Raw genomic sequence first — 7,432 nt, 5'->3', positions numbered from 1 at the left:
ATTGGACAGTAAGCCTATTCACTTAGGGCTCGGTCCCAATTTCGGGAATTCATGCTTTTCCTTCGCACTTCTCAGTATTTGGTATTCCGACTTACCTTTTTGTCGCGTAACGCTCTCTGCATGTGTGGCTAGCTTGGGCGCTCTGAATATATTCCTGCTACGTGTGGTCTGAGGTCCATAATGATTCAAATAGTTTACCACTCCAGGGTAAGCCGACAAGAAACACAGCCCTTATTGTAAGTGTTTTTAAAATCCCCTGTGGGGAACATGAAGGGTGGAAAATGATTGGAACCATTTTCCTGTTTGACCGCTAGTTTTTAATGGGTATTATGGCTCTTTCTGTGGTACTCACTTTGGGATATTATGTGAGGTAGACTTGTGGGCATTCCTAATATTTTCCACGACTTCCTCTTTTTGTATTGTAGTTTCAGTAGTGTAGATGTTATCACGTTCGCCTCACACGCGAAGGTCATATTCAATATTTCCCAATACCCAGAGGCTAGCATTTGGTTTGAAATAGTTGTGGTTTATCTAAACCTTGCTGTCTACCTCTCCGACCTGTGGATCATTGTTGCCATTTTTTGGGGACCTCCACCGTGCGATCTGTATGAATGTGAACAGACTGACAGCTTCTCTGAGCCAGGCAAATTCATTTATCAGGGTCATTGTAATGGATATATCCAAAGAAATGGCAATATAATCCAAGGTAAAACAAACAAAAATGTAGATCGTTTTCTGTAATTTCAGCTGCTTGATGTGATTGTGTGATAGATTTAGTTGGCTGGCTAGCAAAGGAAAAGAAGCTAGCCTGCATAGGTACAGTGCATTCGGAAAGTTTTCAGACCCCTTACTTTTTTCCACATTTTGTTACGTTACAGCCTTATACTAAAATGGATTAAATAAAATAAAATCTATCTACGCACAATACCCCAAAATGACAAAGCGATAAAATATCGTTTTTATTAATAAAACAAATATTTAAAAAATACCTCATAATTCCCGGCTTCTCAAACCTTATTGCTTAATTAATGGACTAAGTAATTTCAGATTTTCAATAGATTCTGAGAGCGATAAATGCCCCACCCATCCAAAGTCAGCCACACCCTTAGTATTCCACACATCAGGTTTCCGTAGTGTAGTGGTTATCACGTTCGCCTAACACGCGAAAGGTCCCCGGTTTGAGACCGGGCGGAAACACTTTTTTACCAATTGGACAGTAAGCCTATTCACTTAGGGCTCGGTCCCAATTTCGGAATTCATGCTTTTCCTTCGCACTTCTCAGTATTTGGTATTCAAACTTACCTTTTTGGTCGCGTAACGCACTCTGCATGTGTGGCTAGCTTGGGCGCTCTGAATACATTCCTGCTACATGTGGTCTGAGGTCCATAATGATTCAAATAGTTTACCACTCCAGGGTAAGCCGACAAGAAACACAGCCCTTATTTTAAGTGTTTTAAAATCCCCTGTTGGGAACATGAAGGGTGGAAAAATGATTGGAACCATTTTCCTGTTTGACCGCTAGTTTTTAATGGGTATTATGGCTCTTTCTGTGGTACTCACTTTGGAATATTATGTGAGGTAGACTTGTGGGCATTCCTAATATTTTCCACGACTTCCTCTTTTTGTATTGTAGTTTCAGTAGTGTAGATGTTATCACGTTCGCCTCACACGCGAAAGGTCATATTCAATATTTCCCAATGCCCAGAGGCTAGCATTTGGTTTGAAATAGTTGTGGTTTATCTAAACCTTGCTGTCTACCTCTCCGACCTGTGGATCATTGTTGCCGTTTTTTTGGGGACCTCCACCGTGCGATCTGTATGAATGTGAACAGACTGACAGCTTCTCTGAGCCAGGCAAATTCATTTATCAGGGTCATTGTAATGGATATATCCAAAGAAATGGCAATATAATCCAAGGTAAAACAAACAAAAATGTAGAGCGTTTTCTGTCATTTCAGCTGCTTGATGTGATTGTGTGATAGATTTAGTTGGCTGGCTAGCAAAGGAAATGAAGCTAGCCTGCATAGGTACAGTGCATTCGGAAAGTTTTCAGACCCCTTACTTTTTTCCACATTTTGTTACTGTCATGCAGGTGAAAGAGGACCCAAAAGCGACTTGGCGAAAACAGAGTCTTTAATCCAGTAAAGTAAATACAATCAAAAAAACACAACTTTCACTCGAAATGACGAGGACAACTGGAGACTCGATCTTGAACAGCAGGTGAACAGCAGGTTGCCTCGGGAAGGCACTTGAACCAGACAGACTCAGACACCTGCTCACCACGCAGCATCTGAGGAAAACACGACACGACAGGGCGATACACAAACACAGCACGGTGAATTCTAGACAAGGAACCGACAGGGCAGAAACGAATAACAAGGAGAGAAATAGGGACTCTAATCAGGGAAAGGATCGGGAACAGGTGTGGGAAGACTAAATGATTGATTAGGGGAATAGGAACAGCTGGGAGCAGGAACGGAACGATAGAGAGAAGAGAGAGCGAGAGAGTGAGAGAGGGAGGGGGAGAGAGAGGGATAGAAAGAGGAACGAACCTAATAAGACCAGCAGGGGAAACGAACAGAATGGGAAGCACAGGGACAAGACATGATAATAAATGACAAAACATGACAGTACCCCCCACTCACCGAGCGCCTCCTGGCGCACTCGAGGAGGAATACTGGCGGCAACGGAGGAAATCATCAATGAGCGACGGTCCAGCACGTCCCGAGACGGAACCCAACTCCTCTCCTCAGGACCGTAACCCTCCCAATCCACTAAGTATTGGTGACCCCGTCCCCGAGAACGCATGTCCATGATCTTATGTACCTTGTAAATAGGTGCGCTCTCGACAAGGACGGGAGGGGGGAGGGAAGACGAACGGGAGTGCGAAGAAAGGGCTTGACACAGGAGACATGGAAGACAGGATGGACGCGACGAAGATGTCGCGGAAGAAGCAGTCGCACAGCGACAGGATTGGCGACCTGGGAGACACGGAACGGACCAATGAACCGCGGAGTCAACTTACGAGAAGCTGTCGTAAGAGGAAGGTTGCAGTGGAAAGCCACACTCTCTGGCCGCAACAATACCTTGGACTCTTAATCCTGCGTTTATTGGCGGCTCTCACAGTCTGTGCCCTGTAACGGCAAAGTGCAGACCTCACCCTCCTCCAGGTGCGCTCACAACGTTGGACAAACGCTTGAGCGGAGGGAACGCTGGACTCGGCAAGCTGGGATGAGAACAGAGGAGGCTGGTAACCCAGACTACTCTGAAACGGAGAATAACCCGGTAGGAGACGAAGGAAGCGAATTGTGAGCGTATTCTGCCCAGGGGGAGCTGTTCTGCCCAAGACGCAGGGTTTCTGAAAGAAAGGCTGCGTAGTATGCGACAATCGTCTGATTGGCCCTCTCTGCTTGACCGTTAGACTGGGGATGAAACCTGGAAGAGAGACTGACGGACGCACCAATCAAACGACAGAACTCCCTCCAAAACTGTGCGTGAATTGCGGGCCTCTGTCTGAAACGGCGTCTAACGGGAGGCCATGAATTCTGAATACATTCTCGATAATGATTTGTGCCGTCTCCTTAGCGGAAGGAAGTTTAGCGAGGGAATGAAATGTGCCGCCTTAGAGAACCTATCGACAACCGTAAGAATCACAGTCTTCCCCGCAGACAAAGGCAGACCGGTAATGAAGTCTAGGGCGATGTGAGACCATGGTCGAAGGAATGGGGAGCGGTCTGAGACGACCGGCAGGAGAGAGAGTTACCCGATTTAGTCTGCGCGCAGTCCGAACAAGCAGCCACGAAGCGGCGCGTGTCACGCTCCTGAGTCGGCCACCAAAAGCGCTGGCGAATAGACGCAAGAGTGCCTCGAACACCGGGATGACCAGCTAACTTGGCAGAGTGAGCCCACTGAAGAACAGCCAGACGAGTGGAAACAGGAACGAAAAGGGAGGTTACTAGGACAAGCGGCGACGCAGTGTGCGTGAGTGCTTGCTTAACCTGTCTTTCAATTCCCCAGACTGTTAACCCCGACAACACGCCCATAAGGAAGAATCCCCTCGGGATCAGTAGAAGCCACAGAAGAACTAAACAGACGGGATAAGGCATCAGGCTTGGTGTTCTTGCTACCCGGACGGTAAGAAATCACAAACTCGAAACGAGCGAAAAACAACGCCCAACGAGCTTGACGGGCATTAAGTCGTTTGGCAGAACGGATGTACTCAAGGTTCTTATGGTCTGTCCAAACGACAAAAGGAACGTGTCGCCCCCTCCAACCACTGTCGCCATTCGCCTAGGGCTAAGCGGATGGCGAGCAGTTCACGATTTACCCACATCATAGTTGCGCTCAGATGGCGACAGGCGATGAGAAAAATAAGCGCAAGGATGAACCTTATCGTCAGACTGGAAGCGCTGGGATAGAATGGCTCCCACGCCTACCTCTGAAGCGTCAACCTCGACAATGAATTGTCTAGTGACGTCAGGAGTAACTTGAGGATAGGAGCGGACGTAAACGTTCTTTTAGAAGATCAAAAGCTCCTGGGCGGAACCGGACCACTTAAAACACGTCTTGACAGAAGTAAGAGCTGTGAGAGGGGCAGCAACTTGACCGAAATTACGAATGAAACGCCGATAGAAATTAGCGAAACCTAAAAGCGCTGCAACTCGACACGTGACCTTGGAACGGGCCAATCACTGACAGCTTGGACCTTAGCGGAATCCATCTGAATGCCTTCAGCGGAAATAACGGAACCGAGAAAAGTAACGGAGGAGACATGAAAAGAGCATTTCTCAGCCTTTACGTAGAGACAATTCTCTAAAGGCGCTGTAGAACACGTCGAACGTGCTGAACATGAATCTCGAGTGACGGAGAAAAAAATCAGGATATCGTCAAGATAGACAAAAACAAAGATGTTCAGCATGTCTCTCAGAACATCATTAACTAATGCCTGAAAAACAGCTGGCGCATTGGCGAGACCGAACGGCAGAACCCGGTACTCAAAATGCCCTAACGGAGTGTTAAACGCCGTTTTCCACTCGTCCCCCTCTCTGATGCGCACGAGATGGTAAGCGTTACGAAGGTCCAACAGTAAAGCACCTGGCTCCCTGCAGAATCTCGAAGGCTGATGACATAGTGGGGAAGCGGATAACGATTCTTAACCGTTATGTCATTCAGCCCTCGATAATCCACGCAGGGCGCAGAGTACCGTCCTTCTTCTTAACAAAAAAGAACCCCGCCCCCGGCCGGAGAGAAAGAAGGCACTATGGTACCGGCGTCAAGAGACACAGACAAATAATCCTCGAGAGCCTTACGTTCGGGAGCCGACAGAGAGTATAGTCTACCCCGAGGGAGGAGAGGTCCCCGGAAGGAGATCAATACTACAATCATACGACGGTGAGGAGGAAGGGAGTTGGCTCGGGACCGACTGAAGACCGTGCGCAGATCATGATATTCCTCCGGCACTCCTGTCAAATCGCCAGGTTCCTCCTGAGAAGTAGGGACAGAAGAAACGGGAGGGATGGCAGACATTAAACACTTCACATGACAGAAACGTTCCAGGATAGGGATAGAATTACTAGACCAATTAATAGAAGGATTATGACATACTAGCCAGGGATGACCCAAAACAACAGGTGTAAACGGTGAACGGAAAATCAAAAAAGAAATAGTCTCACTGTGGTTACCAGATACTGTGAGGGTTAAAGGTAGTGTCTCAAATCTGATACTGGGAAGATGACTACCATCTAACAAGGCGAACATGGCGTAGGCTTCTCTAACTCTCTGAAAGGAATGTCATGTTTCCGAACCCATGCTTCGTCCATGAAACAACCCTCAGCCCCAGAGTCTATCAAGGCTACATGTAGCACCCGAACCGGTCAGCGTAGATGGACCGACAAAAGTACAGGATTTTGATGGAGAGACTTGAGTAGTTGCGCTCACCTGTAGCCCTCCGCTTACAGATGAGCTCTGGCTTTTACTGGACATGAATTAACAAAATGTCCAGCAACTCCGCAATAGAGGCACAGGCGGTTGGTGATCCTCCGTTCCCTCTCCTTAGTCGAGATGCGAATCCCTCCCAGCTGCATGGGCTCAGTCTCTGAGCCAGAGGAGAGATGGTTGCGATGCGGAGCAGGGAAACACCGTTGATGCGAGCTCTCTTCCACGACCCGGTGACGAAGATCTACCCGTCGTTCTATGCGGATGGCGAGAGCAATCAAAGAGTCCACATCTGAAGGAACCTCCGGAGAAGATCTCATCCTTAACCACTGCGTGGAGTCCCCCAGAAAACGAGCGAGCAGCGCCGGCTCGTTCCACTCACTAGAGGCAGCAAGAGTGCGAAACTCAATAGAATAATCCGTTATGGACCGTTCACCTTGGCATAAGGGAAACCCAGGACCCTAGAAGCCTCCCTACAAAAACTGAACGGTCAAAACCCGAATCATCTCCTCTTTAAAGTTCTGGAACTTGTTAGAGCAATCAGCCCTTGCCTCCCAGATAGCTGTGCCCCATTCTCGAGCCCGGCCAGTAAGGAGTGAAATGACGTAAGCAACCGAGCTCTCTCTAGAGTATGTGTTGGGTTGGAGAGAGAACACAATCTCACACTGCGTGAAAGGAGGCGGCACTCAGTGGGCTGCCCGGAGTAGCCAAGGTGGGTTATTAACCCTAGGTTCTGGAGGCTCGGCAGGCCAAGGGAGTAACAGGTGGCACGAGACGTAGACTCTGGAACTGTCCAGAGAGGTCGGAAACCTGGCGGCCAGGTTCTCCACGGCATGGCGAGCAGCAGACAATTCCTGCTCGTGTCTGCCGAGCATGGCTCCTTGGATCTCGCGGCAGTGTAGCAGGCGTCTGAAGTCGCTGGGTCCATTCCTTGGGTCGGTTCCTTCTGTCATGCAGGTGAAAGAGAGGACCCAAAAGCGACTTGGCGAAAACAGAGTCTTTAATCCAGTAAAGTAAATACAATCAAAAAAACACAACTTTCACTCGAAATGACGAGGACAACTGGAGACTCGATCTTGAACAGCAGGTGAACAGCAGGTTGCCTCAGGAGGCACTTGAACCAGACAGACTCAGACACCTGCTCACCCCCCAGCATCTGAGGAAAGCACGACACGACAGGGGCGATACACAAACACAGCACGGTGAATTCTAGACAAAGGAACCGACAGGGCAGAAACGAATAACAAGGAGAGAAATAGGGACTCTAATCAGGGAAAGGATCGGGAACAGGTGTGGGAAGACTAAATGATTGATTAGGGAATAGGAACAGCTGGGAGCAGGAACGGAACGATAGAAGAGAAGAGAGAGCGAGAGAGTGAGAGAGGGGAGGGGAGAGAGAGGGATAGAAAGAGGAACAGAACCTAATAAGACCAGCAGGAAAGCGAACAGAATGGGAAGCACAGGGACAAGACATGATAATAAATGACAAAACATGACAG

The 7,432-nt window shown here is 48.4% G+C and overlaps 1 protein-coding gene and 1 non-coding gene across 2 annotated transcripts in view; both read left to right on the top strand.

Annotated features, from left to right (window-relative positions):
* Positions 1-7,432, top strand: part of LOC124043145 (gamma-aminobutyric acid type B receptor subunit 1-like) — a 438,637-nt gene that overhangs the window by 426,589 nt on the left and 4,616 nt on the right. The gene's annotated exons all lie outside the window — the stretch shown is intronic.
* trnav-aac lies at positions 1,125-1,197 on the top strand. Its single transcript has one exon. It is a non-coding gene; the product is annotated as a tRNA-Val (tRNA).

Source organism: Oncorhynchus gorbuscha, linkage group LG09 (assembly GCF_021184085.1).
Source record: "Oncorhynchus gorbuscha isolate QuinsamMale2020 ecotype Even-year linkage group LG09, OgorEven_v1.0, whole genome shotgun sequence".
NCBI lineage: Eukaryota > Metazoa > Chordata > Actinopteri > Salmoniformes > Salmonidae > Oncorhynchus > Oncorhynchus gorbuscha.
This window is presented reverse-complemented; position numbering and strand designations above follow the sequence as displayed.